This window comes from Hypomesus nipponensis, chromosome 20 (assembly GCF_054491055.1).
Source record: "Hypomesus nipponensis isolate SF chromosome 20, ASM5449105v1, whole genome shotgun sequence".
NCBI lineage: Eukaryota > Metazoa > Chordata > Actinopteri > Osmeriformes > Osmeridae > Hypomesus > Hypomesus nipponensis.
The window spans coordinates 670,001-677,500 of NC_140380.1; the positions used below are offsets into that span (position 1 = coordinate 670,001).

The window sequence follows — 7,500 nt, forward strand, 5'->3', positions numbered from 1 at the left end:
GATAAGTAGCCTATGGTTGTCAACTTATTTCGTACGGCCATACCAGCCTGGCAACGCCCGATCACGTCTGATCTCGGAAGCTAAGCAGGGTCGGGCCTGGTTAGTACTTGGATGGGAGACCGCCTGGGAATACCAGGTGCTGTATGCTCTTTTGCTCATTCACTTAGAAACTGACATCTTGCAATATGCACAAGTAGTCCTTCATGAAAGGGGCTGGAAGCTGTTTTCATTTTGACACGAGAGAGAGAGAGAGAGAGACTACCTTGCATTGTCAATTGCTAAATCTGTATATGGATAAGTAGCCTATGGTTGTCAACTTATTTCGTACGGCCATACCAGCCTGGCAACGCCCGATCTCGTCTGATCTCGGAAGCTAAGCAGGGTCGGGCCTGGTTAGTACTTGGATGGGAGACCGCCTGGGAATACCAGGTGCTGTATGCTCTTTTGCTCATTCACTTAGAAACTGACATCTTGCAATATGCACAAGTAGTCCTTCATGAAAGGGGCTGGAAGCTGTTTTCATTTTGACACGAGAGAGAGAGAGAGAGAGAGAGAGAGAGACTACCTTGCATTGTCAATTGCTAAATCTGTATATGGATAAGTAGCCTATGGTTGTCAACTTATTTCGTACGGCCATACCAGCCTGGCAACGCCCGATCTCGTCTGATCTCGGAAGCTAAGCAGGGTCGGGCCTGGTTAGTACTTGGATGGGAGACCGCCTGGGAATACCAGGTGCTGTATGCTCTTTTGCTCATTCACTTAGAAACTGAAATCTTGCAATATGCACAAGTAGTCCTTCATGAAAGGGGCTGGAAGCTGTTTTCATTTTGACACGAGAGAGAGAGAGAGAGAGACCACCTTGCATTGTCAATTGCTAAATCTGTATATGGATAAGTAGCCTATGGTTGTCAACTTATTTCGTACGGCCATACCAGCCTGGCAACGCCCGATCTCGTCTGATCTCGGAAGCTAAGCAGGGTTGGGCCTGGTTAGTACTTGGATGGGAGACCGCCTGGGAATACCAGGTGCTGTATGCTCTTTTGCTCATTCACTTAGAAACTGACATCTTGCAATATGCACAAGTAGTCCTTCATGAAAGGGGCTGGAAGCTGTTTTCATTTTGACACGAGAGAGAGAGAGAGAGAGAGAGACTACCTTGCATTGTCAATTGCTAAATCTGTATATGGATAAGTAGCCTATGGTTGTCAACTTATTTGGTACGGCCATACCAGCCTGGCAACGCCCGATCTCGTCTGATCTCGGAAGCTAAGCAGGGTCGGGCCTGGTTAGTACTTGGATGGGAGACCGCCTGGGAATACCAGGTGCTGTATGCTCTTTTGCTCATTCACTTAGAAACTGACATCTTGCAATATGCACAAGTAGTCCTTCATGAAAGGGGCTGGAAGCTGTTTTCATTTTGACACGAGAGAGAGAGAGAGAGAGAGAGAGAGAGAGACCACCTTGCATTGTCAATTGCTAAATCTGTATATGGATAAGTAGCCTATGGTTGTCAACTTATTTCGTACGGCCATACCAGCCTGGCAACGCCCGATCTCGTCTGATCTCGGAAGCTAAGCAGGGTCGGGCCTGGTTAGTACTTGGATGGGAGACCGCCTGGGAATACCAGGTGCTGTATGCTCTTTTGCTCATTCACTTAGAAACTGAAATCTTGCGATATGCACAAGTAGTCCTTCATGAAAGGGGCTGGAAGCTGTTTTCATTTTGACACGAGAGAGAGAGAGAGAGAGACCACCTTGCATTGTCAATTGCTAAATCTGTATATGGATAAGTAGCCTATGGTTGTCAACTTATTTCGTACGGCCATACCAGCCTGGCAACGCCCGATCTCGTCTGATCTCGGAAGCTAAGCAGGGTCGGGCCTGGTTAGTACTTGGATGGGAGACCGCCTGGGAATACCAGGTGCTGTATGCTCATTCACTTAGAAATTGAAATCTTGCAATATGCACAAGTAGTCCTTCATGAAAGGGGCTGGAAGCTGTTTTCATTTTGACACGAGAGGGAGAGAGAGAGACCACCTTGCATTGTCAATTGCTAAATCTGTATATGGATAAGTAGCCTATGGTTGTCAACTTATTTCGTACGGCCATACCAGCCTGGCAACGCCCGATCTCGTCTGATCTCGGAAGCTAAGCAGGGTTGGGCCTGGTTAGTACTTGGATGGGAGACCGCCTGGGAATACCAGGTGCTGTATGCTCTTTTGCTCATTCACTTAGAAACTGAAATCTTGCAATATGCACAAGTAGTCCTCCATGAAAGGGGCTGGAAGCTGTTTTCATTTTGACACGAGAGAGAGAGAGAGAGAGAGAGAGAGAGAGACTACCTTGCATTGTCAATTGCTAAATCTGTATATGGATAAGTAGCCTATGGTTGTCAACTTATTTCGTACGGCCATACCAGCCTGGCAACGCCCGATCTCGTCTGATCTCGGAAGCTAAGCAGGGTCGGGCCTGGTTAGTACTTGGATGGGAGACCGCCTGGGAATACCAGGTGCTGTATGCTCTTTTGCTCATTCACTTAGAAACTGACATCTTGCAATATGCACAAGTAGTCCTTCATGAAAGGGGCTGGAAGCTGTTTTCATTTTGACACGAGAGAGAGAGAGAGAGAGAGAGAGAGACTACCTTGCATTGTCAATTGCTAAATCTGTATATGGATAAGTAGCCTATGGTTGTCAACTTATTTCGTACGGCCATACCAGCCTGGCAACGCCCGATCTCGTCTGATCTCGGAAGCTAAGCAGGGTCGGGCCTGGTTAGTACTTGGATGGGAGACCGCCTGGGAATACCAGGTGCTGTATGCTCTTTTGCTCATTCACTTAGAAACTGAAATCTTGCAATATGCACAAGTAGTCCTTCATGAAAGGGGCTGGAAGCTGTTTTCATTTTGACACGAGAGAGAGAGAGAGAGACCACCTTGCATTGTCAATTGCTAAATCTGTATATGGATAAGTAGCCTATGGTTGTCAACTTATTTCGTACGGCCATACCAGCCTGGCAACGCCCGATCTCGTCTGATCTCGGAAGCTAAGCAGGGTCGGGCCTGGTTAGTACTTGGATGGGAGACCGCCTGGGAATACCAGGTGCTGTATGCTCATTCACTTAGAAATTGAAATCTTGCAATATGCACAAGTAGTCCTTCATGAAAGGGGCTGGAAGCTGTTTTCATTTTGACACGAGAGGGAGAGAGAGAGACCACCTTGCATTGTCAATTGCTAAATCTGTATATGGATAAGTAGCCTATGGTTGTCAACTTATTTCGTACGGCCATACCAGCCTGGCAACGCCCGATCTCGTCTGATCTCGGAAGCTAAGCAGGGTTGGGCCTGGTTAGTACTTGGATGGGAGACCGCCTGGGAATACCAGGTGCTGTATGCTCTTTTGCTCATTCACTTAGAAACTGAAATCTTGCAATATGCACAAGTAGTCCTCCATGAAAGGGGCTGGAAGCTGTTTTCATTTTGACACGAGAGAGAGAGAGAGAGAGAGAGAGAGAGACTACCTTGCATTGTCAATTGCTAAATCTGTATATGGATAAGTAGCCTATGGTTGTCAACTTATTTCGTACGGCCATACCAGCCTGGCAACGCCCGATCTCGTCTGATCTCGGAAGCTAAGCAGGGTCGGGCCTGGTTAGTACTTGGATGGGAGACCGCCTGGGAATACCAGGTGCTGTATGCTCTTTTGCTCATTCACTTAGAAACTGACATCTTGCAATATGCACAAGTAGTCCTTCATGAAAGGGGCTGGAAGCTGTTTTCATTTTGACACGAGAGAGAGAGAGAGAGAGAGAGAGAGAGAGACTACCTTGCATTGTCAATTGCTAAATCTGTATATGGATAAGTAGCCTATGGTTGTCAACTTATTTCGTACGGCCATACCAGCCTGGCAACGCCCGATCTCGTCTGATCTCGGAAGCTAAGCAGGGTCGGGCCTGGTTAGTACTTGGATGGGAGACCGCCTGGGAATACCAGGTGCTGTATGCTCTTTTGCTCATTCACTTAGAAACTGAAATCTTGCAATATGCACAAGTAGTCCTTCATGAAAGGGGCTGGAAGCTGTTTTCATTTTGACACGAGAGAGAGAGAGAGAGAGACCACCTTGCATTGTCAATTGCTAAATCTGTATATGGATAAGTAGCCTATGGTTGTCAACTTATTTCGTACGGCCATACCAGCCTGGCAACGCCCGATCTCGTCTGATCTCGGAAGCTAAGCAGGGTCGGGCCTGGTTAGTACTTGGATGGGAGACCGCCTGGGAATACCAGGTGCTGTATGCTCTTTTGCTCATTCACTTAGAAACTGACATCTTGCAATATGCACAAGTAGTCCTTCATGAAAGGGGCTGGAAGCTGTTTTCATTTTGACACGAGAGAGAGAGAGAGAGACTACCTTGCATTGTCAATTGCTAAATCTGTATATGGATAAGTAGCCTATGGTTGTCAACTTATTTCGTACGGCCATACCAGCCTGGCAACGCCCGATCTCGTCTGATCTCGGAAGCTAAGCAGGGTCGGGCCTGGTTAGTACTTGGATGGGAGACCGCCTGGGAATACCAGGTGCTGTATGCTCTTTTGCTCATTCACTTAGAAACTGACATCTTGCAATATGCACAAGTAGTCCTTCATGAAAGGGGCTGGAAGCTGTTTTCATTTTGACACGAGAGAGAGAGAGAGAGAGAGAGAGACCACCTTGCATTGTCAATTGCTAAATCTGTATATGGATAAGTAGCCTATGGTTGTCAACTTACTTCGTACGGCCATACCAGCCTGGCAACGCCCGATCACGTCTGATCTCGGAAGCTAAGCAGGGTCGGGCCTGGTTAGTACTTGGATGGGAGACCGCCTGGGAATACCAGGTGCTGTATGCTCTTTTGCTCATTCACTTAGAAACTGACATCTTGCAATATGCACAAGTAGTCCTTCATGAAAGGGGCTGGAAGCTGTTTTCATTTTGACACGAGAGAGAGAGAGAGAGAGAGAGAGAGAGAGACTACCTTGCATTGTCAATTGCTAAATCTTTATATGGATAAGTAGCCTATGGTTGTCAACTTATTTCGTACGGCCATACCAGCCTGGCAACGCCCGATCACGTCTGATCTCGGAAGCTAAGCAGGGTCGGGCCTGGTTAGTACTTGGATGGGAGACCGCCTGGGAATACCAGGTGCTGTATGCTCTTTTGCTCATTCACTTAGAAACTGACATCTTGCAATATGCACAAGTAGTCCTTCATGAAAGGGGCTGGAAGCTGTTTTCATTTTGACACGAGAGAGAGAGAGAGAGACCACCTTGCATTGTCAATTGCTAAATCTGTATATGGATAAGTAGCCTATGGTTGTCAACTTATTTCGTACGGCCATACCAGCCTTGCAACGCCTGATCACGTCTGATCTCGGAAGCTAAGCAGGGTCGGGCCTGGTTAGTACTTGGATGGGAGACCGCCTGGGAATACCAGGTGCTGTATGCTCTTTTGCTCATTCACTTAGAAACTGACATCTTGCAATATGCACAAGTAGTCCTTCATGAAAGGGGCTGGAAGCTGTTTTCATTTTGACACGAGAGAGAGAGAGAGAGAGAGAGAGAGAGAGACCACCTTGCATTGTCAATTGCTAAATCTGTATATGGATAAGTAGCCTATGGTTGTCAACTTATTTCGTACGGCCATACCAGCCTGGCAACGCCCGATCACGTCTGATCTCGGAAGCTAAGCAGGGTCGGGCCTGGTTAGTACTTGGATGGGAGACCGCCTGGGAATACCAGGTGCTGTATGCTCTTTTGCTCATTCACTTAGAAACTGACATCTTGCAATATGCACAAGTAGTCCTTCATGAAAGGGGCTGGAAGCTGTTTTCATTTTGACACGAGAGAGAGAGAGAGAGACCACCTTGCATTGTCAATTGCTAAATCTGTATATGGATAAGTAGCCTATGGTTGTCAACTTATTTCGTACGGCCATACCAGCCTGGCAACGGCCGATCGCGTCTGATCTCGGAAGCTAAGCAGGGTCGGGCCTGGTTAGTACTTGGATGGGAGACCGCCTGGGAATACCAGGTGCTGTATGCTCTTTTGCTCATTCACTTAGAAACTGACATCTTGCAATATGCACAAGTAGTCCTTCATGAAAGGGGCTGGAAGCTGTTTTCATTTTGACACGAGAGAGAGAGAGAGAGACTACCTTGCATTGTCAATTGCTAAATCTGTATATGGATAAGTAGCCTATGGTTGTCAACTTATTTCGTACGGCCATACCAGCCTGGCAACGCCCGATCTCGTCTGATCTCGGAAGCTAAGCAGGGTCGGGCCTGGTTAGTACTTGGATGGGAGACCGCCTGGGAATACCAGGTGCTGTATGCTCTTTTGCTCATTCACTTAGAAACTGACATCTTGCAATATGCACAAGTAGTCCTTCATGAAAGGGGCTGGAAGCTGTTTTCATTTTGACACGAGAGAGAGAGAGAGAGAGAGAGAGACCACCTTGCATTGTCAATTGCTAAATCTGTATATGGATAAGTAGCCTATGGTTGTCAACTTATTTCGTACGGCCATACCAGCCTGGCAACGCCCGATCACGTCTGATCTCGGAAGCTAAGCAGGGTCGGGCCTGGTTAGTACTTGGATGGGAGACCGCCTGGGAATACCAGGTGCTGTATGCTCTTTTGCTCATTCACTTAGAAACTGACATCTTGCAATATGCACAAGTAGTCCTTCATGAAAGGGGCTGGAAGCTGTTTTCATTTTGACACGAGAGAGAGAGAGAGAGACCACCTTGCATTGTCAATTGCTAAATCTGTATATGGATAAGTAGCCTATGGTTGTCAACTTACTTCGTACGGCCATACCAGCCTGGCAACGCCCGATCACGTCTGATCTCGGAAGCTAAGCAGGGTCGGGCCTGGTTAGTACTTGGATGGGAGACCGCCTGGGAATACCAGGTGCTGTATGCTCTTTTGCTCATTCACTTAGAAACTGACATCTTGCAATATGCACAAGTAGTCCTTCATGAAAGGGGCTGGAAGCTGTTTTCATTTTGACACGAGAGAGAGAGAGAGAGAGAGACTACCTTGCATTGTCAATTGCTAAATCTGTATATGGATAAGTAGCCTATGGTTGTCAACTTATTTCGTACGGCCATACCAGCCTGGCAACGCCCGATCACGTCTGATCTCGGAAGCTAAGCAGGGTCGGGCCTGGTTAGTACTTGGATGGGAGACCGCCTGGGAATACCAGGTGCTGTATGCTCTTTTGCTCATTCACTTAGAAACTGACATCTTGCAATATGCACAAGTAGTCCTTCATGAAAGGGGCTGGAAGCTGTTTTCATTTTGACACGAGAGAGAGAGAGAGAGACCACCTTGCATTGTCAATTGCTAAATCTGTATATGGATAAGTAGCCTATGGTTGTCAACTTATTTCGTACGGCCATACCAGCCTGGCAACGCCCGATCACGTCTGATCTCGGAAGCTAAGCAGGGTCGGGCCTGGTTA

At 47.3% G+C, this 7,500-nt stretch overlaps 24 non-coding genes and 2 pseudogenes across 24 annotated transcripts in view; all 26 read left to right on the plus strand.

Annotated features, from left to right (window-relative positions):
• The first annotated feature begins 29 nt into the window (after positions 1–29).
• On the plus strand, positions 30–148 carry LOC146240316 (5S ribosomal RNA). Its single transcript, XR_014738975.1, has one exon. It is a non-coding gene; the product is annotated as a 5S ribosomal RNA (ribosomal RNA).
• A 174-nt stretch (positions 149–322) lies between these two features.
• On the plus strand, positions 323–441 carry LOC146240317 (5S ribosomal RNA). Its single transcript, XR_014736120.1, has one exon. It is a non-coding gene; the product is annotated as a 5S ribosomal RNA (ribosomal RNA).
• Positions 442–625: 184 nt separating this feature from the next.
• Positions 626–744, plus strand: LOC146240318 (5S ribosomal RNA). Its single transcript, XR_014736122.1, has one exon. It is a non-coding gene; the product is annotated as a 5S ribosomal RNA (ribosomal RNA).
• Positions 745–918: 174 nt separating this feature from the next.
• Positions 919–1,037, plus strand: LOC146240319 (5S ribosomal RNA). The gene has a single exon (XR_014736708.1). It is a non-coding gene; the product is annotated as a 5S ribosomal RNA (ribosomal RNA).
• A 178-nt stretch (positions 1,038–1,215) lies between these two features.
• Positions 1,216–1,334, plus strand: LOC146240320 (5S ribosomal RNA). The gene has a single exon (XR_014734850.1). It is a non-coding gene; the product is annotated as a 5S ribosomal RNA (ribosomal RNA).
• A 186-nt stretch (positions 1,335–1,520) lies between these two features.
• On the plus strand, positions 1,521–1,639 carry LOC146240321 (5S ribosomal RNA). Its single transcript, XR_014736123.1, has one exon. It is a non-coding gene; the product is annotated as a 5S ribosomal RNA (ribosomal RNA).
• Positions 1,640–1,813: 174 nt separating this feature from the next.
• On the plus strand, positions 1,814–1,932 carry LOC146240322 (5S ribosomal RNA). The gene has a single exon (XR_014736124.1). It is a non-coding gene; the product is annotated as a 5S ribosomal RNA (ribosomal RNA).
• Positions 1,933–2,096: 164 nt separating this feature from the next.
• Positions 2,097–2,215, plus strand: LOC146240323 (5S ribosomal RNA). Its single transcript, XR_014736720.1, has one exon. It is a non-coding gene; the product is annotated as a 5S ribosomal RNA (ribosomal RNA).
• A 186-nt stretch (positions 2,216–2,401) lies between these two features.
• LOC146240324 (5S ribosomal RNA) lies at positions 2,402–2,520 on the plus strand. Its single transcript, XR_014736125.1, has one exon. It is a non-coding gene; the product is annotated as a 5S ribosomal RNA (ribosomal RNA).
• A 182-nt stretch (positions 2,521–2,702) lies between these two features.
• Positions 2,703–2,821, plus strand: LOC146240325 (5S ribosomal RNA). The gene has a single exon (XR_014736126.1). It is a non-coding gene; the product is annotated as a 5S ribosomal RNA (ribosomal RNA).
• A 172-nt stretch (positions 2,822–2,993) lies between these two features.
• Positions 2,994–3,112, plus strand: LOC146240326 (5S ribosomal RNA). The gene has a single exon (XR_014736128.1). It is a non-coding gene; the product is annotated as a 5S ribosomal RNA (ribosomal RNA).
• A 164-nt stretch (positions 3,113–3,276) lies between these two features.
• Positions 3,277–3,395, plus strand: LOC146240327 (5S ribosomal RNA). The gene has a single exon (XR_014736734.1). It is a non-coding gene; the product is annotated as a 5S ribosomal RNA (ribosomal RNA).
• Positions 3,396–3,579: 184 nt separating this feature from the next.
• Positions 3,580–3,698, plus strand: LOC146240328 (5S ribosomal RNA). Its single transcript, XR_014736129.1, has one exon. It is a non-coding gene; the product is annotated as a 5S ribosomal RNA (ribosomal RNA).
• Positions 3,699–3,884: 186 nt separating this feature from the next.
• On the plus strand, positions 3,885–4,003 carry LOC146240329 (5S ribosomal RNA). The gene has a single exon (XR_014736130.1). It is a non-coding gene; the product is annotated as a 5S ribosomal RNA (ribosomal RNA).
• Positions 4,004–4,177: 174 nt separating this feature from the next.
• LOC146240330 (5S ribosomal RNA) lies at positions 4,178–4,296 on the plus strand. The gene has a single exon (XR_014736131.1). It is a non-coding gene; the product is annotated as a 5S ribosomal RNA (ribosomal RNA).
• A 172-nt stretch (positions 4,297–4,468) lies between these two features.
• On the plus strand, positions 4,469–4,587 carry LOC146240331 (5S ribosomal RNA). The gene has a single exon (XR_014736132.1). It is a non-coding gene; the product is annotated as a 5S ribosomal RNA (ribosomal RNA).
• A 180-nt stretch (positions 4,588–4,767) lies between these two features.
• On the plus strand, positions 4,768–4,886 carry LOC146240332 (5S ribosomal RNA). Its single transcript, XR_014738976.1, has one exon. It is a non-coding gene; the product is annotated as a 5S ribosomal RNA (ribosomal RNA).
• A 186-nt stretch (positions 4,887–5,072) lies between these two features.
• LOC146240333 (5S ribosomal RNA) lies at positions 5,073–5,191 on the plus strand. The gene has a single exon (XR_014738977.1). It is a non-coding gene; the product is annotated as a 5S ribosomal RNA (ribosomal RNA).
• A 172-nt stretch (positions 5,192–5,363) lies between these two features.
• LOC146240334 (5S ribosomal RNA) lies at positions 5,364–5,482 on the plus strand (annotated as a pseudogene).
• Positions 5,483–5,668: 186 nt separating this feature from the next.
• On the plus strand, positions 5,669–5,787 carry LOC146240335 (5S ribosomal RNA). Its single transcript, XR_014738979.1, has one exon. It is a non-coding gene; the product is annotated as a 5S ribosomal RNA (ribosomal RNA).
• Positions 5,788–5,959: 172 nt separating this feature from the next.
• On the plus strand, positions 5,960–6,078 carry LOC146240336 (5S ribosomal RNA; annotated as a pseudogene).
• Positions 6,079–6,250: 172 nt separating this feature from the next.
• LOC146240337 (5S ribosomal RNA) lies at positions 6,251–6,369 on the plus strand. The gene has a single exon (XR_014736134.1). It is a non-coding gene; the product is annotated as a 5S ribosomal RNA (ribosomal RNA).
• Positions 6,370–6,549: 180 nt separating this feature from the next.
• LOC146240338 (5S ribosomal RNA) lies at positions 6,550–6,668 on the plus strand. The gene has a single exon (XR_014738980.1). It is a non-coding gene; the product is annotated as a 5S ribosomal RNA (ribosomal RNA).
• Positions 6,669–6,840: 172 nt separating this feature from the next.
• Positions 6,841–6,959, plus strand: LOC146240339 (5S ribosomal RNA). The gene has a single exon (XR_014738981.1). It is a non-coding gene; the product is annotated as a 5S ribosomal RNA (ribosomal RNA).
• A 176-nt stretch (positions 6,960–7,135) lies between these two features.
• Positions 7,136–7,254, plus strand: LOC146240340 (5S ribosomal RNA). Its single transcript, XR_014738982.1, has one exon. It is a non-coding gene; the product is annotated as a 5S ribosomal RNA (ribosomal RNA).
• Positions 7,255–7,426: 172 nt separating this feature from the next.
• LOC146240341 (5S ribosomal RNA) overlaps positions 7,427–7,500 on the plus strand; it is a 119-nt gene continuing 45 nt past the window's right edge. Inside the window, exon 1 of the ribosomal RNA XR_014738984.1 lies at positions 7,427–7,500. This exon is cut by the window's right edge and continues 45 nt beyond it. This is a non-coding gene — a ribosomal RNA (5S ribosomal RNA).